Genomic DNA, 25,445 nt, shown 5'->3' with positions numbered 1-25,445 from the left:
AACAGATGGATGTGTGCATGTGTGTTTCTGCATATACATCTGTACGTGTGTGTGTGTGCAGGCATCTCTATCTAAGTGCATTCATACCTTTATGAGCCTATATATGTGTGTGTATGGAATGTTTCAAGTCTATAGATCTTGCATACAATGCCCATAGATACATCTATACATACCCATAGATATCTGTCTGAACGTCTGCATGGGTACGCAAACGTATTTATATATATATATATATATATATATATATATATATATAAAGAGAGAGAGAGAGAGACAGACAGACAGACAGACAGAGACAAAGAGAGAGAGACAGAGAGATATGCCAGCACATGTTGGATCATATATATATATATATATATATATATAAACACATTTATATATACTCTTCTACTTGCATACAATGTAAACATAAGCAAATGCATGGAGAAATATGTGCATGTATATATCCCCCAGGTTCTGGTCAATATCAGCATGTGTATATAATTATAATTGCGTATATGTTTACTTCCGGTCATAAAAGCATAACTGCCCTGCAATTACTGTAATTGGAATGTTTATACTTTGTGATGTTTTTATGATGTGTATTTTACACATGATTGCCTCCTCAGGGCTGCCATTGGCTGGAATCCCAGTCCCTCCCACCATCCCTGGCCCTGATTGGCTGGAATCCCAGTCCCTCCCACCATCCCAGGCCCTGATTGGCTGGAATCCCAGTCCCTCCCACCATCCCTGGCCCTGATTGGCTGGAATCCCAGTTCCCGGCCTCCTTGTGTTCCAGCAGCCATTTTGTGTTCTTCCAGCCATTTTGTGTTCCAGTGGCCATTCTGTGTTTTGGCACAGAGCGGTTAAAGCCTTATTTCTATAGTGCGGATGCAGCCTTCTTTGGAAAGGGGATGGTGCTGGGGATAAGCACTGGGGACCTCTGGAGGTTTCAGCAGATGATTTATTTATGATGTAGTCATTTCACATCTAGCTGCAGGGACATAACCCGGCCCTCTCCAATTCCCCATCCCCTCATCCTTCACCACTCTAATAGGGCATGGAGTAACTGTTGTGTAGGGGAGCTGCAGTGAATCTAGGCTAGGTCCAGGGGGCTTTGTTTGATGCAGAGAGAGGAAGGGATGCCCTCCTCTGCATTGACCCAAAGGAGGCATGTGTCACCTGCGTATGTCACCAGCAGGATGCTGTTCTCTGTGTCTTGGAGTGCTGCAAGGTTTCTTGCCAAGTTAATCCTAACCCTGCTCCCTTTTCTCAGGACTTTCATCTCTGCTTCCTTGTACACGGCTTTGGGGCCTCTCTTGCTGGAAGTGACTCAAGTGCAAGACCACCAGGACCCCTGCCCACCTGATGGCCGACACAGAGGCCAAGCGGAGGGAGTTGGGCTCCAAAAGAAACAGTCTGCGGAGGTACAAGAATTCTTTGGTGAGCTGAAGTTCTTGACTATTAATTTTCATCTGTGTCACTGCTGGGCCAGTTCATGAAAGCAAGCGGAGAACATATTCTCCCAATATGGCAGAGACAGTCCTGGTTAACCCTCTGTCACCCCACTTTTTCAGAGGCTTTTAAAAATGTCCTGGTTGCTCTCTCATCCTCCCATTTTCCCCCTTCTCAGCTCACTTCAGTTCCTGAGTGCCATTCAGTTTGCACCCCATCAACTCAAAAGTGGGGAGAGGAGAGGAAAGAATGAAGCAGGTTATTGCCCTTCCCAGGAGACTGAAGCTAAAGCAAAGTGCTGTGCCCTTCCCCATACGTGTGACCTTCCTCATAAACAACTTTGGCCATCCTCACCGCCTTCTGGATTGCTTGTCCACATGTGTCTTGCTTTTCCCATCTCTGCAATGTTGGAGGATATGGGGGAACATCTCTGGATCTAAATATGGGGCAGCCCCAGTAGCCCTCAATCCCAGCGTGCTCCCCGAAATTGTTATTAAAAATGACATTTGCCTCTGAAATGTGGCAAGAAATTTCTAAATGCACTATAATTCTTTGGTGGCTAAATGTTCTGTATGTGTTGGGATAGTGAGTATCCTAATACATCTTCAATATCCCAGCCATGGCCTAAATTATATTGTTTATTATATTAGAATCATAGAGTCATAGAGTTGGAAGAGACCACAAGGGCCATCCAGTCCAACCCCCTGCCATGCAGGAACTCTCAATCAAAGCATACACGTCAGATGACCATCCAGCCTCATCTTAAAGACCTCCAAGGAAGGAGACGCCACTGCATTCCGAGGAAGGAGTGTGTTCCACTGTCAAACAGCCCTTACTGTCAGGACGTTCCTCCTAATGTTCAGGTGGAATCTCTTTTCCTGGAGCTTACATCCATTGTTCTGGAACCTGTTTTCTGGAGAAGCAGAAAACAAGCTTGCTCCCTCCTCAATATGACATCCCTTCAAATATTTAAACAGGGCTATCATATCACCTCTTAACCTTGCCTTCTCCAGGCTAAACATGTCCAGCTCCCTAAGTATATTATATTGAAAGGATCTGAGACAAACTAGATTTAAAGGCATCAGGTTTTTGCTTGCTAACATAATTTAAACTTTATTTCCTGCACTGAATTCTGAAGTGATGAAATAATATTTGGATGCATTATGTGATTTCCTCCCCTTTTCCTTAGTCACTCTCTGGATGAGGGCTGTTTTCTGTTGCAGATGACCTTTGCAGATGTGGCAGTCTATTTCACCGAGGACGAATGGAAACTGTTGACGAAGAAACAGAGACTTTTGTACAATTATGTCATGATGGAGAATTATGAAAATGTGGCTTCTGTGGGTAAGGAACCTGAATCCATTGTCCTTTCTATGAAGGCTGAGGTCCCTTTTGTACTAAATTATCATGGTGCTGATTCCACTAGAATTATAGAATCATAGAGTTGGAATAGACCACAAGGGCCATCCACTTCAACCCCCTTCTGCCATGCAGGAATACATTTCCAAACACCATCCATCCTCTGTTTAAAGACCTCCAAGGAAGTGGACTCCACGAAACTAAGGGAGTTTCACTTTCAAAGAGCTCTTACTGTTGCTTCTCAAAGGGCTTGATGGTTTCAAGATCCTTCACCACTTTGGCTGCCTTCCTCTGCGCATGTTCCAACTTGACAACATCCTTTTTAAATTGTGGGGCCCTGAACTGGACACAGGATTATTCTGACTAAAGCAGAATAGAGTAGCACTATTACATCCCTTGATCTAGAAACTTTACTTGTATTGATGCAACCTAGAATGACATTGGCCCTTTTAGCTGTCTACTGTGTTGGTTGTGAGTCATTTAGTGCCACACAGCATTAAGCATCCTCTGCAGTTAGCTTGCATCATGCCATGTGCTCTGACTCAAGACTCTATGGCAGTCTCACAGGAAATGATGCCACTTTTCAATCAAAATATTTTTACACATATTTAATTGAATATTGTTCAACCGCCTGATTATCTGCTTCCACTGATTTCCTCATGGCAGTTCCCCTACAATCTCTTCTTTGCTAGCTCCTATGAGTAAGGATACAATCGTTATATGGATTTGGGGGCATCCAGAACAGTTTCATGCTCGGGTCACTCACACCAACTTTATTAATTTAACCTGAAGTAGGAAGGGGTGAACGTAGGGCTAAATCTTGGAGTAACACCTTCCTCTCTTAACGCTGAGATTCAGTCTTCTCTGTCATTGTCCTTGTTTACAGAAGAACTTGTCAGTCATGAAAGTGTCCACAGAGGAAAGAAGTCACATAAATGTCAGCATTGTGGGAAAAGATTTGCCTACAAGTCAGATCTTGTCAAGCATCAGAGAGTCCACACAGGAGAGAAGCCATTCAAATGCCAGCATTGTGAGAAATGTTTTTCGTCAAAGTCATACCTAGTGATACATCAGAGATCTCACACAGGAGCAAAGCCCTACAAATGCCAGCATTGTGGGAAATGTTTTTCTTTGAAGGTACACTTAGTGAGACATCAGAGAGTCCACACTGGAGAGAAGCCATACAAATGTCAGCATTGTGGGAAGTGTTTTTCTTCTAAGTCAGACCTAGTGAAACATCAGAGAATCAGGGCTAGTTTGTGGGAATGGCAAAGGGGGCCTTGTTACCTGTGGGGCATAGACTGTGGGAATTGGGGGTGAGGCTAGGTTTGGAAGAGGGTGATGTTGAACGTTTGGGGTTTTAGTGTATTGTTTGGATTGGAGTGGGCAGTTCTGGCTTAAACACTGGGTTTCTGTGTGTTCTCAATAAAGTTCTTTGCTATTTCAACACCCTGGACTCTTTGATGCACAGAAGTTCTGAATTTTCCCAAAACTGACCCTTTCTTCTATCCTCAGTCCTCAGCTGCATTCCCAGCCATAAGAACAGAAGGGGCACACACACACATATGTGCACAGAAACACACAAACATACAGGATACACAGAGAGAGCTATATTTCAAAACTAGAGCCTTCCTTTACTGGCTTTCCCTCCTGAGTCCAGCTCTGCACCTTGGCCTCCATTGCGGTCTCCTTAAAGGAAGAAAAGAGGGAAGGAAGAAAGGGGAGGCTGCTGAGCTCCCGGCGCATACCTTCCTTTCCTGTAAAGGCCGCCAGCGGAATAAGCAGCAGCATCTAGGCTCTGGCAATTCCTGCGCATGCTGAAGAGGGCCCTTTGGGGGCATCTGTGAATGCACAGTCTCAGCCCCTGAAGCCATGACTGCCCTCACAGGGAAGGAGGGAGGGAAGTGGGGAGAGCCCTGGTCCTTTCCATTATACAAGCTATACAAATGCCAGCATTGTGGGAAATGTTTTTCTTGGAAGTTAAGCCTAGTTACACATCAGGGAGTCCACACAGGAGAAAAGCCACACAAATGCCAGCATTGTGGGAAATGTTTTTCTTTGAGGTCAAATCTAGTGAGACATCAGAGAGACCACACAGGAGAGAAGCCACACAAATCCCAGAAGTGAACTAACATTATTTTTGTCAAGAATGAATACAGAAAATATATTTTCAATCCAGCAGTGAAAAGACCCTTATGCTTATGTTTGTAAGGGTTGTCTATCCATATGTCTGTGGTTTGTCTGTGGCTAAGTCTGTTTATGTTTAAAGTTATATTTTGTTAAGTTTAGGTTTTCATTGCTGTTAGTATAGATCATAGTTTATAAATTTTACTGGAGACTGTAGTATAGGTTAGCGAAATAGAGGGGTGGGATTTGTTGCATCTGGCTCAAATAGTTATGGGAATGTTAGTTTTTGCAATGGGTGAGATGTTGGCTGAAGAAAGTTGGGGGCCGATATTAACAGAAAGGGGGTTAGTTTCTGGGGGTGGCAAAGGGGGCCTTGTTACCTGTGGAGCATAGATTGTAGGAATTGGAGATGGGGGCTAGGTTGGGAAGAGGGTGGTGTTTTAGGTTTTGGGGTTTTAATGTATAGTTTGGCTTGGAGTGGGCAGTTCTGGCTTAAACACTGAATTCCTTCTATGTGTTCTCAATAAAGTTTTTTGCTATTTCAACACACTGGACTCTTTGATGCACAGAAGTTCTGCATTTGCACAAAATTGACACGTTCTTCTTTCCTCAGCCCTCAGCTCCATTCCCAGCCATAAGAACTGAGGCAAACACACACGCACTGAGAGAGAAAGAGATATATGTACAAAGCAGAGTCTTCCCAGCCTTTCTCTCCTGAGTCCAGCTCTGCAGCCTGGGCTCCATTCCGGAAGGAAGGAAGGAAGGAAGGAAGGAAGGAAGGAAGGGCGTACTCCTTCCCTTCTTCCAGAGGCCGACATTATTATAGAGGCTATAGGTGAGGTGTCCAGTAACTCAGTGAATAAGATCATACTGGATCAATTTGAACCTGTGAGTACTGAGGACATGGAGAAGCTCCTTGGAAGTGTGAAGAAGACAACTTGCCCTCTCAACCCTTGCCCTTCGTGTCTAGTCCTCCAAGGAGGAGATGCACTTAGGACTCATCTGAGATGTATCATAGATGCATCTCTTAGGGAGGGCTATTTTCCATCTTGCTTAAAAGAAGCAGTGCTTCAGCATCTTCTGAAAAAGCCCTCCCTAGATCCCTTGGACATGAACAATTACAGCTCCATCTTCCATTTCTAAGCAAGGTAATTGAGAAGGAAGTTGCTCTTCAACTCCAAGCATTCTTGGAAGAATCAGATTATCTAGATCCATTTCAAACTGGCTTCAAGACGGGAATATGGAGTTGAGAATGCTATAGTCGCCTTAGTAGATAATCTTTACTTGAGCACCGACAGATGAAGTGTGACCCTGTTGAAACTTTTGGATCTCTCAGTGGCTTTCAATACCATCAACCATGGTATCGTTCTGGAAAGCCTGAGGGAATTGGGGATTGGGGGCAATGCATTGCAATGGGTCCGGTCCTATCTCTCAAGCAGATTCCAGACAGAGATGCTTGGGGACAGTTGTTCCTTTAAAAGGGGGTTTAAATTTGGCGTTCCTCAGGGCATCATCCTGTCACTAATGCTGTTTAACATGAAACCACTGGGAGAGATCATCTGGAGACATGGAGTGCTATCAGTACGCTGATGACACCCAACTATATCTCTTCATGCCCCAGACCTCTGCATCAACTAAGGATGCCCTCTGAATGAATGTCTTGGGGCAGTAATGTGCTGAATGAGGAGAAACAGATTACAACTGAATCCAGATAAGACCGAGGTACTTGATGGAGATCCTAATCCAGGTATGGAGGTTTGTCAACCGGTCCTGGATGGGGTCACACTCCCCCTAAAGGACTGTGTTTGCAGTTTTGGGGGTGCTCCTGAATCCGTTGCTCTAGATGTCAGTTCAGATAAATGTGATGGCCAGGAGTGCCTGTTATCAGCTTTGGTTGATATGCCAACTGCGCCCCTTCCTGGAACCTGTAGCCCCGAAAACTATCATGCATGCTCTGGTAACCTCACGTCTTGACTTCTGTAATGCGCTTTACCTAAGCTACCCTTGTACCAAGTCTGGAAAATTCATCTAATCCAAAATATGGCTGTCAGAGTGGCCACTGGAAGATCTAGAGGTAACCATATCACACCTATATTAAAATCTCTTAATTGGCTGCCTATTAATTTCAGGGCACAGTACAAGGTCTTGGTTATAACCTTACTTACGGGATCACCTTCTCCCATACAATCCACCCCACACATTGAGGTCCTCTGGTAAAAGCCTTGCTACCACTGCCTTCTTCTGAGACTGAGAAAGTGTAACTTGCCCAAGGGCAGCCAGTGAGTTTCTTTCTTTCTTTTTATAATTTTATTGGTAGAATGAAATTAATACATGTTATTATAATAAATTGATAAAATATTGATTAAATTCACCTTACAATAATATATAAAAAAGACTTTTACCTTATATTCCCCATACATATAATATATCCCTTTATATTCCATTCTTTACTACTTTATCTAACTTTAATTCATATTTCTTTTCATCGTATATGTTTCATAATTCCCCCCTTCCCCCAAGTGCTCCCCATCCCCTGAGCCTAATGTCTTCTTATTACTCTATCTCCAGAATTGTAACTCTTCCTCTGCTGGTAAAACACCTCCTTCTTTTCCTAAAACCTTTTGTACAAATGTTTTCCATATTGCTTCAAAATCATTTCTCTTGATTATTCCTCTTCTAAACTTAATTTCACTAGTTAACTTATCATTAATTGCTATTTGCCAAATCTCTCTATACCAATCTTGTATTTGTAAATCTCCCTGGTCTTTCCACTTTTTTGCTATCATTAATCTCGCCGCTGTTAATAAATTTGTAATTAGATCCTTTATAACTTGGGTGCAGTTAATTTTATCATATAAAGATAATAACGCTATCTTTGGACTAAATTCTAAATCAATTTTTGTTATTTCTTTTATCTCCTCAAATACCATTTGCCAGAATTCCCTTACGGTTCTGCAACCCCACCACATATGCATATAAGTGCCTATCTCTTGACACCCTCTCCAACATAACCTTGAATAATTCTTATTTATATGACTTAACCTTACAGGCGTTAAATACCATTTCCAAATTATTTTGTAATAGTTCTCTTTTATTCGTATAGAATAAAATTTTAAATGGCGTTGATTCCAAATTTTCCCCCATTCGTGGTCATTTATTTTTTGTACTAAATCATCCTCCCATGTTGTCTTTAGATAATCTTCTTTCTCATTATATTTTAATGATAATTTATATATTTCACTTGTGACCCCTTTCAAAGTTTCATTCGCCTCTATACTTTCTCTTTGCCTAATCAACTGTTCAAATTTGGTGTATTCTCTAATCTCTCCTATATTTTTCTCGTACTTCTTTGTCCATTGTTCCAATTGAATACAATTACACCAAGTTAATTTTGATCCTTGCAATTTCTCCTTTATTTTCCCTTTCTCCCTCATAGTCTTCATCCATTCTTTTATCCTATATATTTCTTGACCTTTTACTAATTTCCCTACTTCTTCCTTTAAATTTACTGGAAAATTTTTTAGCATTATAACTGGTGTTAAAGGTGAAATAGCTGGCATTAGTTTTTCTTTATTTTTTTTCCAAATTTCTAATATATTCTTCAAAAAGGGGTTTTCTATTTCCTTCATTTCTTTCATAGTAAGTTCTTTAAAAAATATATTTTCCAATTTTTCCTCTATTCCTGTTGTTTCCATCTCTAACCAATCTAATTCCCCTTTCTCTATGATTCCATCTATAATATATCTTGTTTGGTTTGCATTATAGTACAATTTTAAATTTGGGAGACCCAAACCTCCTTCTTTTTGGGGTTTATACCAATATCTTTTATTAATCCTTGCTTTTTTATTCCCATTACAATAATTATTCACTAATACTTGCCAATTTTTAATTTCAACCTCTGATATTTGTATTGGCAACATCCTAAACAAAAAATTAATCTTAGGCAGAATTTTCATTTTTATTAATGCGATTCTACCGAACCATGATAATTTAATATTTTTATATTCTTCTAATTTCCTTTTAATTTCTATTCTTAATTTTTTATAGTTCTGATCCTCTAATTTGTGTAGATTTTTTGTAATTTTTATTCCTAGATATTTAATTGTATCTTTTACCTTTATATCTATCTTTCCATCCTTTACAAATTCCTGTTCTTCCGTTTTTGGATAATTGAACAACATTAGCTCTGATTTATTCCAATTGACTCTTAGTCCTGTCATTTGTCCAAACTCCTTTAAATGGTTTTTCACATTATTCATTTTTTCCAAGGGGTCTCTAATTGTTAATAGAGTATCATCTGCAAATAAACTTATCTTATTCAATTTTCTCATCCCAATTCCTTCCAAATTTTTATCCTCCCTAATAATATTTGCTAATATTTCAATAATTATTGCAAATAAAACCGGGGAAAGAGGGCATCCTTGCCTTGTTCCTCTAGAAATTGAAATTTGTTCTGTTATTCCATCATTTATTGTTACTACTGCTGTATTATTTAAATATAACTGATCTATCAATCCTCTAAACTTTTCTCCCATACCTAATTTCTTTAACGTTATTTTTAATGCTGGCCATTCCACACAATCAAAAGCTTTATAAATATCTAATGCCATTATTCCTGCTTTCTGCTTTCTTTTCTCTATTATGTTTATTTTATTCAGTACTCTTCCTATTAAATTTGACATTTGTTTTCCTTGCACAAATCCACATTGATCATTTTGAATATATTTATATATAAACTTATTCATTCTTTTTGCCATTATGGCTGTTAATATTTTAGCATCCTGATTGATAAGGGATATAGGTCTGTATGAGCCTGGATCTGACAAATCTTTATCCGGTTTTGGAATCAATATTATCATTGAGTGGTCCCATGATGGTGGGATCCTTTCTCCATTTAAAAGTTTATTGTATAACACTTCTAATTTAGGTATTAAAACCTTTTTAAAAGTTTTATAATATTCTGGTCCTAATCCATCCATTCCTGGTGATTTCCCTCCTTTTAATTTATTTATCACTTCTTCAATTTCTTTTTTCGAAACTGGTTGTTCCATTATTTCTTTATCCTCTTCTTCTATCTTTGTTCTCCAATTTTTCTCTATATATTTCTCAGTTTTGTCAATTGAACTATCCCCTGCTGTATATAAATCTTTGTAGTATTCTTCAAATATCTTTATCTTTTCTTTCATCAGCATACATTTTCCCTGTTTTGTCCTTTATAACCCCTATCAGATTTTTCTCTTTCTTTTTTTGTGTTAATCTTGCTAACATTTTTGAATTTTTGTTACTATATTCAAAAAACTCCCTCCGTAAATATATCAAATTTTTCTGGATCTGATCTATTTCTATCTTCTCTAATTCCTTTCTTTTCGCTTGCAGCTATATATATATATATATATATATATATATACTTCTATTCTTTATATAATCCTTATTTAATTTTTCAATTTCAATTTCCGTTTCCAATTTGATTTTTCTCTCTTCCTTTTGTCTCCTTACCTTGCATGTTTCCCTAATACAAATCCCTCTTGCCACTGCTTTCATAGTATCCCATAATAAAGCTTGAGAAATCTCTTTGTTATTAATATCCCATATAACCTGCCATTCTTCCTCTATTTTATTCACTATTTCTTTATTATTAAGTATGCTAGTGTCTAACCTCCATCTTTTTGCTTCTCTATAATCTTTTTTAATTATGAAATCCATGTTTGCTATTCCATGATCTGTAACTTTTATTCCTTCTATTTCACTATTTAATACCCTTGACATCATATTTTTGGATACAAAAATGAAATCTATTCTAGAATAATTTTTATGAACCGCTGAATAGTAAGTATAGTTCTTTTCATCTCCTTTAATCAATCTCCATACATCTTTTAATTCTTTCCTATTCATTATCTTGTTCAAAGGTGTAATCTTATTAAGTCTGTCCCTTATTGTTGGGTGTGATTTATCTTTAACCTTATCCATGACCATATTGAAATCTCCTGTCATAATTGTATAATCTCCCGGCATATCCTCCATTTCCTTAAATACTTTTTCATAAAATTCCATTTGATTTTCATTTGGAGCATACACATTTACCAACAAGTATTTTTCTCCCCCCATCGTTCCTTGCACCAATACAAATCTTCCTTTTTCATCTGACTTAACTTTTAGTATATCAAACCCACATTTCTTAGATATTAAGGTTGCTACTCCTCTTGCTTTAGAAGTACCATATGCTTTTTCATATGTGGCAACCCAGTTCATCTTCAATTCCGACGATCCTGATTTCGCTTGGTGCGTTTCCTGAATAAAAAAAATATCCGCTTTCTGTTTTTTCATTAATGATTCAATCCTTTTCCTTTTAATTACAGACCCCAGTCCTTTCACATTTAATGTTGCTATCCTTATTTTGTTATCCATGTTGATATTCTACATCTTCTATCTAGGCTCTTCAATGCACTACCCCTACAAACATTTCCCCCCACCCTCCCTCCCTCCCTCCCTCCCTCCCGTCCCTCCCCCCTTCCCCATTTAACCCACCTATCCCTTCTTCCCCTCCTCCATCCCCAAGGTCTTAGACCTCGCCCATGGCTTCTATTAGCCCTCCAGGAAGGGGGAGAGAAAGAAGCCATCTCTCCGATGTGTGGTCCATTTCTTCCTCCTGGTTGTTTATTATTAATCTCTCCTGTCATGTCCTTTAAAAAAAAAGAAGAAAGTGAAGAAAAAGAAGAAAAAGAGAAGATTATAGAATAGCAAAAAAGTCAACGTCCTTGTCCTTGTTTTCTATCATTCCTTGGCTCCTCCAGCTGCACCCTTGTCGCTCTCTCCTCCTTGCTTGGCCAGATCCAATTGCTCCAACAGCTGCAATCCTTGCTCCATGGAGAAAATCTTGTGCTGCTTTCCTTTCCATTGAAATTTCAAAAATACAGGATAGCCCCAACTGTATCTTATTCCACTTTTTTGCAGAACTGCAATACAAGGCTTAATGCTTCTTCTCCAAGTAATAGTCTCTGGACATAAATCATTGTAAATTTCAATTGTGGTGGTTCCATATTTCAGTCCTCCTGAGAGTTTCCTGATTTCTTTCATTAACTGATCTTTCTTGTAAAAACTTGTTATTTTCATGATTACATCTCTAGGGGTCAAGCCCCTTTTAACTGTTGATGCTCTGTGTAGTCGTTCCACTTCCTCCTCTGCCCAAGTCATCTGAGGGACAATGCTTTGTAGCCATTTAAGGATTTCTGTTTTTAATGATCTGGATGTTTCATTTGGCAACTCAGGAAAGCCTCGGATGCGGATATTATTCCTTCTGTTACGATCCTGCAAGTCAATAATTTTCCTTTCCAGCTGGTCCAATCTGGTTGAATGTTCCAAAGTTATTTTTTGTTGATCTTTCTGTTGACTTTGTATTAATTGGACTTTTTTATCCACTTGTTCAATTTCTTTTGTAATCATCTGAAAAGCTTTGTTCATTTCACCCATAATTGTCTTAGTTATAGTTTCTGTTAAAATAGCATTATTTTTAATTATCAACTCGTTCATGGTCTCAAAACCTGTATTTTGGTTTTCAGTGAGAGTTTTTTCTAACCATATCTTTATTTCTTCTTGTTTTGGCTCTGTTCCCGGAACTTCGCCATGTTCTTTAGGTCTAGCTCCATTTTTTCCCACCTCCTCCTTAGACGTTGTCTTTTTCATTTCTTTATTACAAGTTCCAAGCTTCTCTTGTGAACTTATTCTTTGCAAACGACTATAAGCCTTATCAGAAGGGTGTTGTTTAGACTCTCTTCCCCAGTTTATCACTGTTTGTTTGAGTTCCTTATTTTTCTTTTGGCTTTTAGACATCTACCAGCAATCCAAGCGTCCGCTCGGCTGACAAACCTCTAGCCGGCAATGCCGTATGTAAGATTGCTGTTTATTTCTCTTCCTTCCCTTTAAACTTTAATTAAACAGTTCCAATCTGCTCTCTTCCCTTTCCAATATATTTATTTGCAGTTACTCACAGTTTTTTTTCTCATTAGGAGAGATTTTTTTAGCTTTTTAGGCTTTGCTTTCAGGAGCGGTCGATCTTAGCTGCTCACACCATCGCTCGTGGCTCCTCCCCCTTGCTAATCTCATATACAGCCCTTAAAAAGGAAAAAAACCAAAAGAAACAATTTGTGTTGCATCGTCTTTTATATATTCTCCCATCATATTTAACTATCTGTAGCCTTGTTAAAAAAAGCAAAAAAAGCTTTAATTTTCCCTGGTCATAGATATTTCATTTTACACTTCACATACAAATATTTCTTTAAAAGTGGTCTACATTCATTTATATTAACCATTCGACCAGTCTTTCCTCCAAACCCCATCTTTTTTGTAAAAATAACATTAATTTTTCCCATTCCAGTTGCATTTTCTCTTTTTTATCCTCGTCAAGTCTATATGAGATCAAATCTAACTGCTTAATATTATTTAATTTTGCCAACCATTCCTCTATTTGTAGCTCTTCAGAGTCTTTCCAATGTTTAGTTATGATTAATCTTGCTGACCATGGTATCCTTCTGGGTCGCCTGAGGGAGTTGGGTATCGGGGGCTCTGCTTTGCAGTGGTTCAGTTCCTACCTCTCGGGCAGATTCCAGATGGTGGAGCTGGGGGACTGTCGCTCCGATAGGAAGGCCCTGACATCTGGGGTCCCTCAGGGAGCGATTTTGTCCCCTATGCTTTTTAACATTTACATGAAGCCGCTGGGAGAGATCATCCGGAGACACGGGGTGCGGTGTTATCAGTACGCTGATGACACCCAAATAGTTTTCTCTATGTCTCCGTCTGATGCAGTAACTAAGGATGGCATCTCTCCTCTTAATGCTTGCTTGGAGTCGGTAATGGGTTGGATGAGGGAAAACAGACTCAGCCTGAATCCAGAGAAAACGGAAGTACTGGTGATTGGCTCTCCTGGTCTGGGTAAGGAAATTTTTCCACCTGTCCTAAATGGGGTCACGCTTCCTGTGAAGGACTCTGTTCGCAGTTTGGGGGTGCTTCTGGACTCATCGCTTCACCTTACTGCTCAGGTGGATGCGGCGGTCAGGAGCACCTGTTATCAGCTTCGGCTGATACGCCAACTGCGACCCTTCCTTGGCCGGGGGGACCTTGAAACCATTATACATGCTCTGGTAACCTCTCGATTAGATTTCTGTAATGCGCTTTACATGGGGCAACCCTTGTACCAAACCCGGAAGCTTCAATTAGTGCAGAATATGGCTGCTCGGCTGGTTACTGGATGTTCCAGGGCCAACCATATAACATCAGTCCTAAAAGATCTCCACTGGCTGCCTATTCGCTTCCGGGCCGAATACAAGGTGTTGGTTATCACCTATAAAGCCCTAAATGGCTTGGGCCCAGGGTACTTGGAGGACCGCCTCTCCCCATACAATCCGCCCCGCACTCTCAGGTCGGGTGAAAGACATCTTTTAAGAGTTCCAGACGCTCGATATGTATCAGCTCAGAGGACTTTCTCTATTTCAGCCCCTCAGCTCTGGAACTCCCTCCCCAATGAGCTCCGTACTTCCACCTCCCTCGATGCTTTCAAGAAGAACTTGAAGACTTTTTTGTTCCGCCAGGCTTTCCCCCCGTGAGCCTTGTGGTCATTCTTTTCCCCGTGGCAATGTTTTTGTGTATTCCATTCTACACAGCCACTTGTATAGGGTGTTGTTAGGGTTTTTTTTTTAACTTTTTTTTTAACTGTTCTTAATTATTAACTTTGTATTATTTCATGCTAATGTTTCAATTGTCTTACTCTTTGATGTACACCGCTGTGATCGCTGGAATAGCGGTATAGAAATAAATTATTATTATTATTATTATTATTATTATTATTATTATTATATATAAAATTATTTTCCAATACCTTCTTTCATCTTCTCTTTTCACAAAATAGGTCATATTTAGTAAATATATCTCTGATTTCTTTTTATAACTAATATTGAATGCCTGTTGGATTATATCATGTACATTGTTCCAAAACGGTTTTATCTTTTCACATCCCCACCACATGTGCACCATTGATCCCTTTTCCTTTTGACATCGCCAACATTTATCATTCTCTAATTTAAACATTTTTTTTCAATCTTGCCGGGGTATAATACCATCTGTGGCTAATCTTAATGAAATTCTCCTTATAATCCAAACATTTTGTGAAACCATTTGTCCTTTTCCACGCCATTTTCCACTCCTCCAAAGGGATTTCTCTTCCAAAGTCCCTAGCCCAATCCAACATGTATTGCTTAATCGGTTCTGTCTCTGAGTCTCTTTGCCTTAAAATATTATAATATTTAGTTATCTTTTTTCCCCTCATTTTCCAAAAGAAGTTTATCTAATTCTGATAATTTTGTCTCAATTCCAATTACTTTCTTATCATTATCAAATCTCATTTTTATTTGGTAATAACTAAATCAATTTAGATATTTCCCTTCTGAAAGCACATCCCTAGTTTTAATACATATTTCCTTACCATCCTTTACATCAAACAGGTCCTTATATGTTATCCATTCATTTTGCTTATCCCATCTGTTAGCGAAGGCTTCCTGAGTTGAAACCCATGCCGGCATTTTTATATAAAACTTATTTTGGATTAGTTTCCATGTATTCATGAGAGCCCTCCTTATCGGGGTATTATAGAAGTCTTTATTAATACCATCCTTACCATACCAAAGATATCCGTGCCAGCCATACCTAAGATCCACACCTTCCCAGTTTAATATATCTTTATCTTTTAGTCTAATCCACTCCTCTAACCAACTCAGATTACAAGCTTGTTTATATAGTTTAAGATCAGGGAGCGCACATCCTCCATTTTCTTTGCTTTCCTTCAAACAGTTCCATTAAATTCTAGCTTTATCACCCTTCCAGATGAAGTTCTTTAAATCTTTATTCCATTGATCTAATGTTTTATTATTAATATTAATTGGTAAATTTGAAAAGAGATACAGAATCTTAGGTAAGACTGACATTTTAATAGCGTTAATTCTTCCCAGTAACGATAGATTTAGATATTTCCATTTATTTAGTTTTTCCTTGATGTTACTCCACACTTCTTTATAATTATTATCATATAGATTCATATTATTATCCGAAATATATATTCCCAAATATCTGACCTTTTTAGTTACTTCCCATCCCGTTTTTTATGCAATATTTCTTCCTCAATGTTAGTCATATTTTTAACGATTATTTTAGACTTTTCTCTATTTATATTAATGCCAGATAACCTGCCAAACACATTTATTTCCTTCATCAATCTTTCTACATGCTGGAGGGGTTCCTCCACTATAACCAACAGGTCTTCTAATCTCTATAGCTCCCTCTTTTCTGCCCTCGCTTCTCCATATCTTCAATCTCTCTGTCTCTACAGGCTCCTTCCCGTCGGACTTCAAACATGCTCTCATTTCCCCAATTCTGAAAAAACCTTCCCTTGACCCCTCCTCTTTGTCTAGCTATCGAACGATTTCTCTTCTCCCCTTTCTTTCTAAGGTTTTGGAACGGGTTGTTTATTCGCGCTGTCTTGCGTTTCTTGAAGCCAACTCCATCCTCGATCCCTTTCAGTCTGGTTTCCGCCAAGGCATTCTACAGAGACAGCTCTCACTAAGATCTCGAATGACCTTTTACAGGCCAAGGCTAATGGCCTTTACTCTGTTCTCATCCTTCTCGATTTGTCTGCAGCCTTCGACACTGTTGATCACTGTCTCCTAATTGACATACTCTCTGACCTTGGGTTCTCAGACTCTGTTCTCGACTGGTTTAGATCTTACTGGTCTGGCAGATCTTTTGCAGTAGTTGCAGGGGGTCAGACTTCTTCTCCTGTTCCCTTATCTGTTGGAGTTCCCCAGGGCTCTGTTCTGGGTCCCCTCCTGTTTTCTCTCTACACACTGTCCTTAGGAAAACTCATCAGCTCTTTTGGCTTTTCCTACCATCTGTATGCCGATGACACCCAGTTGTATCTTTCCACCCCTGACCTTTCTCTAAGGCTTGAACAGCAAGTCTCGTCCTGCCTCACAGCTGTCTTGCAGTGGATGCGCCATCGACGTTTGAAGCTCAACATGTCCAAGACGGAGCTTCTTGTCTTTCCCCCTAAGCCCACCCTTCATCACTCTTTTTCTGTCTCTGTGGACAACATTTCTATTCAACCAGTCCAGCAAGCCCGCAGTCTTGGCTTTATCTTTGACTCTTCTCTGTCGTGTATCCCTCAGATCCAGACCACAGCCAAGGCTTGTAGATTCTTTTTGTACAATATTGGCAAAATACGACCATATCTCTCCGCCTCTACTGCCAAGATCCTGGTCCATGCCCTAGTGATCTCACAACTTGATTACTGTAACATCCTCCTGGCTGGGCTTCCTCTTTCTCACCTCCGTCCTTTAATCTCTGTCCAGCATTCAGCTGCATGCACTATCACTTCCACCCACAGCTCCGACCACATCTCTCCTGTGTTGGCATCCCTTCACTGGCTCCCTCTCCCTTTCCGCATTCAGTATAACCTCCTGCTGTCGACATTCAAAGCCCTCCATGGCTGCCCCCCCTTACTTATCAGACCTTCTTTCTCCTCACCTTCCCACTAGGGCCCTCCATTCTGGTAGTCAAGGTCTGCTGTCCCAGCCCAGGATTTCCTCTGCCCCATCCCGGATTCACCCCTTTTCACTTGCTGCCCCTCACTCCTGGAACCTTCTTCCTCCACAAGCAAGAGCCATCACTTCTTTAACTAGCTTCAAAATGGAGCTGAAAACCATCCTGTTCAGAGAAGCCTTCACAGGCATTGCATAAGATTACCTTCCATTTTGAAGCCAAGCCCTCCCTCCAGTCCATCTGCCTTGGTCCAAGCCTCGGAGGTAGAGAGGAACTGCTGGACCTCTTACCCTCTCCCTCCACCACTCCCTTCTCCTTCTGTGTCATGTCTTTTTAGATTGTAAGCCCGAGGGCAGGGAACCATCTAATTAAAAAGATTCCATGTACAGTGCTGTGTAAATTTACAGCGCTTCATAAATAAAGGTTAATAATAATAATAATAATAATAAGGTTGTCTGCAAACGCTTGTATTTTAAGTTCTCTTCCTTTTACTCTAATTCCCCTGATTTCTCTATTTCTCCTAATATTGTTTAACAAATATTACAATATTATAATAAACAGGAGGGGGGAGAGGGGGCAGCCTTGCCTTGTTCCTCTCTTAATATCAAACTGTTCTGATTGTTCCCCATTTATTATTAATCTTGCCGTTTGTTTACAATATATTTCCTCCACATTCCTAACAAAGTCATTTCCCATATTCATAGTTTTTAGTAAGCAAAACATAAAATCCCATCTAACAGAATCAAACGCTTTTTCCACATCCACAAACATAAAAGCCGCTTTCCTCTCATTATGTGTGTTATAGTAGTCCAATACATTAATAGTATTCCTTATATTATTTCTGATCTTCCTTCCTGGCAAAAAACCATTTTGGTCTTTATTAATTAACTCATTTAAGGGTTCCTTCAGCCTTTCGGCTAAAATAAAAGCAAATATTTTATAATCGTTATTCATAAGTGCTATTGGTCTATAATTACTAATCAACATTTCATCTTTACCCTCCTTTGGTATAAGGGTTATCATTGTTTTCCCCCATGAGTCCGGTTTCCCTTCTATTTTAACTAAGTTACATACCTCTTTCAACGGGTTTTCTAGTTCGGATTCAAATATTTTATAATATTTGGCGGTTAGTCCATCCATTCCCAGTGCTTTAGCATTTTTTTAACCTGGCTATAGCCTTTTTTATTTCCTCCAAAGTAATTTCCATATTTAATTTTTCTCTCTGCTGTTCCTTTAATATTATCTGATTATTTTCGAGCACTTCTTTTATCTGATATTTATCAAGCTTTTTTCCTTTTTCCGCAAAGAGGTTTTCAAAAAAGGAAACAAATGCTTTTCTAATTTTTTCTCTGTTATTTCTATCTTATTTTGTTTAATTTTGGTTATTATTTTCTTTTCTTTTTCTCTCCTTAATCTATAAGCCATCCACTTACTTATTTTATTTGCATTTTCAAAATAATTTTGTCTTAATTTGTTAAGTTTAAATATAAGTTTAATTGTAATTTCTTTGGTTATTTTATTTTCCAGCTGCTCCTTTAGAATTCAGGTTCACTCAACCTGAGCCAAAGGTGGCTTTAGGCCATCCCTCTCTGTCTGCATCATCCTCCGCCTGAAGCCTCACAGGAGTCATATTTATTTTAAAGAAGAAATGCAAACTCTAATACAGTGGTACCCCGGGATACGAATGCGCCGCCTTACGAAATTCCCGGGTTACGAAAAAAATTTATTTAAAAAAACTGTTCCGCGTTACGAAAGTTTTTTCGGGTTACGAAAAAACTTTTGGTGCTTTTCGGCGCTATTTCGCACGAAATCGCGGCTTTTCCCCATTAGCGCCTATGGCAATTCGGCTTGCGAAAGCCTTCCGGGTTACGAAAGCGGCAGCGGAACGAATTAATTTCGTAACCCGGGGGACCACTGTAGATGGGAAATACCATGATTAGTGAAATGCCAAGAGTGGCCACCAGATGGCGCTCCAGGATAGAAGTTGGTGAGAACTTCTATCCAAAGAGGCTGCAGTGCCCTGAGTATCCACCAGATACTTAGCAATCTTATTTATTGATAAAACCGAAGTCTATGGGGACTAATGTGACTTTTCCATTGGCTCCCCATTCCTCAGGGGGCGTGGCCTCCTTCCCTTTACCTGGAGCTTCCTCTGCTCCTATTGGTTGCCTGTTCCTGAGGGGTGTGGCCTCCCTCTTTGTACGTGGCACATCATCATAATCATTTAAACGGTGAATGATTTATTATTATTATTATTATTATTATTAGGAAAACATTAAAGAGCAAGGCTACCCAAAACTGGTGGACTTCTGCCTCTGGGTTCCCAGGAGAAATAAAAAGCAGTGGTCAGTGGGCTTTACAAAAGGAGGCTCCTAGAAGGTCCATTGCTTTGGACAGTGACTCTTTCCCAGTGTCCCTCCATCCTCCATCGATGCCTCTGCTGCTGGAAGGCCTTGCAGCTGGATGGAGGGCGAGGAGGGAATGGTCCTTGGCTTTGCCAGGCGGGGAATGCCTCTACGCTTGGACCTCAGCTCCCAGGAGCCTCGGCTATATTAGCCAAGAGCCTAGGATTCTGGAAGGTGAAGTCCAGGATCCCTTCTTAAAGAGCACCGTTTGGGGACCTAAATGCCCTCAATGCTCCCTGCATTTCCCAAATCCCAAAGCAATTGCCAAAAGTGGCCACTAGAGGGCGCCAGGATAGAAGTTGGGACGAAGCCCAAAGAACCCAAAGAAAGTTGTTGTGAATCCCAAAGGGGCTGCTGTGCTCTAGAGTCGCCACAAGTGGGCGCCCTTGTATCAGGAATATAGTTTATTAGCCACTTCTTGTTACACTGAAGTCTATTGGTAAAGCCTTTGAGCCTCACTACAGAGAGAAGTTGGCAGCAGGAGCTGTAGTAGGGACCCAATCTACTCCTGTCAGTCCCATAGATATTGATCTGTTCATTTTATTTTGATTCTGTGCTGCCTAGGTGTTGAAGGGAGTGTTTTGAATGGGAGAAAACATCAATATTTTCCACTATTGATTGTGTCTACTTTCAATAGAAGCATCAGGAAAACCTTTCTGTGTTGTTAAGGTTTGGAAATGCTGTTTGGGGTCCCTTCTGACTTTGGAGCCCTTTGATCCTCCATTTTGGGTTACCTGAAGGCCTCAAACTGCCAACTGCCAAATGCTGAGGCAGAGGCGGCCATTTTATGTTCTGGCGGCCATTTTGTGGTGCTTGTGATTGTGGGGAATAATGTTCCAGAACCTTCTCTGAGTCTCAGTTGAACAGAGATACCTCTTTCTCTCCTGAGGCTCCAGAGAGAGAAGGAGGCCAGGCTCCATGGGCCAAAAGGAAGGAAGTGTGTGTCTCTTTGTGTGTCTTTTGTGTGTCTTTTCTGAGAGGGTTTTCTTATTACACAGCTCTGCTCCTTCTGGGGAACGTGGGTTTTAAAAGGGATCAGAAATGGGGAGGAGAATTTTAATACAAGCCTTATTATTCTTCTTCACAAACATTGAACTTTGGCTTCTAAGAGGAGGCTTCTCCCCCGAAAAAGGCCAAAAGTGGCTCCTTTGGGAGGTTTTAAAAGTCTCCCCAGTTTCCTTATTAAAAGATTTTCAGGCAAGAAGGAAGGAGACAGACCAGAATAACTCATATTACCAAGAATGAAACAAACAAACATAAAAACAAACAACAACAAGAAGAAAAATAATGATTAGACAGAAAAACAAACTGCTTATATTTTAAAAAAGCAAAACCATTTTTTACAGGATAAAAATTTGACTTGGGTGCCTCTATTTTTTTACAACCAACTTAGGCTCTATCTGCACTGCAGAAATAATCTGTTTCGAAACTGCTTTAACTCTCCTGGTTCCATCCTATAGAATCCTGGGATTTGTAGTTTGTTGTGGCATGAGAGCTCTCTGGCAGAGAAGCTAAGTGTCCAAAGGTAAAATTCCAGGATTCCATAACACTGAGCGGTTAAAGCGGTGTCAAAGTGCCTTATTTCTAAGTGCGGATGCAGCCTTCTTGGGAAAGGGGCTGATGCTGGGGAAAAGAGGAGGAATGCAGAAGGAAAGGAGGACGGACAGATGGACGGACGGAGGGCCACCTGCAGCTGGACTGGCCTCCCTGAGCGGTCAAGACCTGAGCTGGGTTGTGGATGATGGGAACTCTTAATATCAATATTAATATCTTTCACTATTGATTGTAGTTAAGGAGATTCCTTAACAGATTCCTCCTTTCAATAGCATCAGGAAAATGTTTAGGTGTTGTTAAGTTTGCAAATCCTGTTTGGGGTCACTTTCGACTTTGGGGACCTTTCATCCTCCATTTTGGGTTCCCTGAAGGCCTCAAACTGCCAACTGCCAAGCACTGAGGCAGAGGGAGCCATTTTGTGTCCTGGTGGCCATTTTGTGTCCCGGTGGACTTTTTCGTTTCTGTCAGCCATTTTGTGTTCTGGTGGACATTTTGTGCTGCTTGTGACTGTCGGGAAAAATGTTCCGGAACATTCTCTGAAGCCTCAGTTGAACATGTCAGGAAATGACATGGATGTGGCCACTAGGTGGAGCTGTTTTGCAAGTTATATATATACAGCTCTAGTGGCAGTTATATGTGTCAGCATTCGAACAGTGCATCATCACAATGTTGATGCAACTGTCAACTGTCCTTCCTAACTGTCACTGAGAGACAGAGTGAGACAGTTGGTGTGTGAGAGCAACTGCCTCTCTGTGGAGGGTGTTACTGTGGCTGCATCACAGGTTGTGTTATTGTTGTTGGTTGGTGTAAATAGTGTGTATTAGAGACAGTTGTCCAATACACTGTGTATATATATTTTGTAAATATTGCAAACGAAGATTAAAGTGAAGACTGAAGGCTTGTTCTGTAGTTATTTCTGAAGCCTGGAGCTCAAGGCCGTTTGCAGTGGTGAAGGAATATTTCCTTCTTGACCAGAATACCTTTGCAGACATCTCCACAGATTCCTTCTCCCTGGCGTCCTGTCAACGTGGTTCAACTCTGCAGGTGGTCGTGGTGGACACAGTGCGTCTTTCCACATGCCCCAACAGAACAGAGGTTCCTCTTTCTCTCTCTGAGGCTCCAGAGCGAGAAGGAGGCCAGGCTCCTTGGGGCCAAAAAGAGGACTGTGTGTTCCTTTGTGCCTCTGAGCCTCCATTTTGGGGGGAGGGAGGGAGGGAGGGGCCTGTGGGAGTCTGAGGAAGGGAGGCAGGGACTCTGGGCTTTGGGGGCTGGGAGAGAGAGGTGGGAAAGAGACCCTCCCTTTGGGCCCTAGCTGGGGAGGGTCCACCGGTGCTTGCCTCCCCCTTTGGGAAAGGAGACCCCCTCAGCCCCTGGACTCACTCCTGCCACTCATTTCTAAGGCTGAGACTCAGAGGAGTTTCCTAGGCATTGTCACCTTCTGCCCTCCATGGCCATTGGCACTGACCTTTTCCCATTGCCTTCCCTCCCTCAGCCCTGTGGACCTCCTCCTTCTTCGCACTCAGAGCAACCCTTCTCTACGGCTGAGGAGACGGACTCTGACCCGGGGAAGCTCCAGCCATAAAGGACTGCAGAAGGGCCCTTTAAGGGGCTGTAGGAATCAGGGCCTTTGTACTGAAGGTAGGCCTTTATTCCTGGAGCTGATAAAGGACCTTTGTTTAAATATTTCAGTCCAGGATTGTGTGGAAGGGTTGCAGCTGAGAGCCCCAAATTCATTCTCTGGCAGAATTGTCTTCCCAGAAAGTGAAAGTGAGATTTCCAGCCCCAGACACACAGTGCACCAGTGAGTTCTTTGTGTGGGGACCGTGTGTGTACGTGTTGTTTACTAGAGCTTTGTGAGATATTTGTTTCATTGGGTTTATAAAATGAATGTACATAGGTATTCACTTCCCAAAAATGAGCATAATCCAGGTTGCAATCTTCACTATACATTTATAGATTTTTTTTTGTATAAGTGCAAAATATTCAGCAGTGTGCATCTTTTTAAAAAATGTACAAGGAAAAGTGAAGAAATTGTGATTTTGACAATAGATCCATTCAGAAATAATGCACACAAATGTACATGCCTCAATTTCTGTATGGCTTTAGCAAGCAGGGGGAGGAGGTGCACACCTCTTGCTCCTGCTATGACTGACATAGACAAACACAGCAGTTAAGCTTAGATAAATAGTCTCATTTGGAAAAATGAAACAATTATTTTGTCCAGCGTCTAAACGGGGAGGGGATGCTTTGATTGAGATTTCCTGCATAGCAGAGGGTTGGACTGGGTGGCCCTTGTGGTCTCTTCCAACTCTACGATTCTATGATTCTATGTGGAGAGTGCCTATTTTCCACACTGTTACCTGTCCATCTTTGCTTGGAAATTTCTTGTTCTAATAATAATAATAATAATATGTTTTATTTACATACCGCTATTCCGCGATGATCATAGCGGTGTACAGTAAAATCATAATACAATAAAAAACACAGTTAAAGGAGGGAGAAGTCTCATCCTTCAGGCAGTGCAAGATGTTGCTGGTCTGCCTGATGGCTCCCTCTGAGGCCGAGATGACAGTTGAGGAGGGAGGGGCCTCTTCCTTCAGGCAGTCCCTGATGTTGCTGGGTCTGCCTGATGGCTCCCTCTGAGGCCGAGATGACAGTTGAGGAGGGAGGGGCCTCTTCCTTCAGGCAGTCCCTGATGTTGCTGGGTCTGCCTGATGGCTCCCTCTGAGGCCGAGATGACAGTTGAGGAGGGAGGGGCCTCTTCCTTCAGGCAGTCCCTGATGTTGCTGGGTCTGCCTGATGGCTCCCTCTGAGGCCGAGATGACAGTTGAGGAGGGAGGGGCCTCTTCCTTCAGGCAGTCCAAGATGTTGCTGGGTCTGCCTGATGGCTCCCTCTGAGGCCGAGATGACAGTTGAGGAGGGAGGGGCCTCTTCCTTCAGGCAGTGCAAGATGTTGCTGGTCTGCCTGATGGCTCCCTCTGAGGCCGAGATGACAGTTGAGGAGGGAGGGGCCTCTTCCTTCAGGCAGTCCCTGATGTTGCTGGGTCTGCCTGATGGCTCCCTCTGAGGCCGAGATGACAGTTGAGGAGGGAGGGGCCTCTTCCTTCAGGCAGTCCCTGATGTTGCTGGGTCTGCCTGATGGCTCCCTCTGAGGCCGAGATGACAGTTGAGGAGGGAGGGGCCTCTTCCTTCAGGCAGTCCCTGATGTTGCTGGGTCTGCCTGATGGCTCCCTCTGAGGCCGAGATGACAGTTGAGGAGGGAGGGGCCTCTTCCTTCAGGCAGTCCCTGATGTTGCTGGGTCTGCCTGATGGCTCCCTCTGAGGCCGAGATGACAGTTGAGGAGGGAGGGGCCTCTTCCTTCAGGCAGTCCCTGATGTTGCTGGGTCTGCCTGATGGCTCCCTCTGAGGCCGAGATGACAGTTGAGGAGGGAGGGGCCTCTTCCTTCAGGCAGTCCGAGATGTTGCTGGGTCTGCCTGATGGCTCCCTCTGAGGCCGAGATGACAGTTGAGGAGGGAGGGGCCTCTTCCTTCAGGCAGTCCGAGATGTTGCTGGGTCTGCCTGATGGCTCCCTCTGAGGCCGAGATGACAGTTGAGGAGGGAGGGGCCTCTTCCTTCAGGCAGTCCAAGATGTTGCTGGGTCTGCCTGATGGCTCCCTCTGAGGCCGAGATGACAGTTGAGGAGGGAGGGGCCTCTTCCTTCAGGCAGTCCAAGATGTTGCTGGGTCTGCCTGATGGCTCCCTCTGAGGCCGAGATGACAGTTGCGGAGGGAGGGGCCTCTTCCTTCAGGCAGTCCCTGATGTTGCTGGGTCTGCCTGATGGCTCCCTCTGAGGCCGAGATGACAGTTGAGGAGGGAGGGGCCTCTTCCTTCAGGCAGTCCCTGGTGTTGCTGGGTCTGCCTGATGGCTCCCTCTGAGGCCGAGATGACAGTTGAGGACGGAGGGGCCTCTTCCTTCAGGCAGTCCAAGATGTTGCTGGGTCTGCCT

General features: G+C 41.8%; 1 pseudogene across 1 annotated transcript in view; it reads left to right on the top strand.

The window, feature by feature from the left end:
• The first annotated feature begins 1,347 nt into the window (after positions 1 to 1,347).
• The window catches only part of LOC149301672 (uncharacterized), a 32,457-nt pseudogene continuing 8,359 nt past the window's right edge, over positions 1,348 to 25,445 (top strand). Inside the window, exons 1-4 of the transcript XR_016272243.1 lie at positions 1,348 to 1,422; positions 2,658 to 2,778; positions 3,680 to 4,013; positions 5,981 to 5,985. The product of XR_016272243.1 is annotated as an uncharacterized LOC149301672 (transcript). The remainder of the gene's footprint in view (positions 1,423 to 2,657; positions 2,779 to 3,679; positions 4,014 to 5,980; positions 5,986 to 25,445) is intronic.

This window comes from Sceloporus occidentalis, unplaced genomic scaffold (genome assembly GCF_023333645.1).
Source record: "Sceloporus occidentalis isolate IW3139 unplaced genomic scaffold, rSceOcc1.0.p SCAF_21, whole genome shotgun sequence".
Classification (NCBI taxonomy): Eukaryota; Metazoa; Chordata; class Lepidosauria; order Squamata; family Phrynosomatidae; genus Sceloporus; species Sceloporus occidentalis.
Note: the sequence above shows the minus strand (reverse complement) of the source record. Positions and strands in the feature narration are given on the sequence as shown.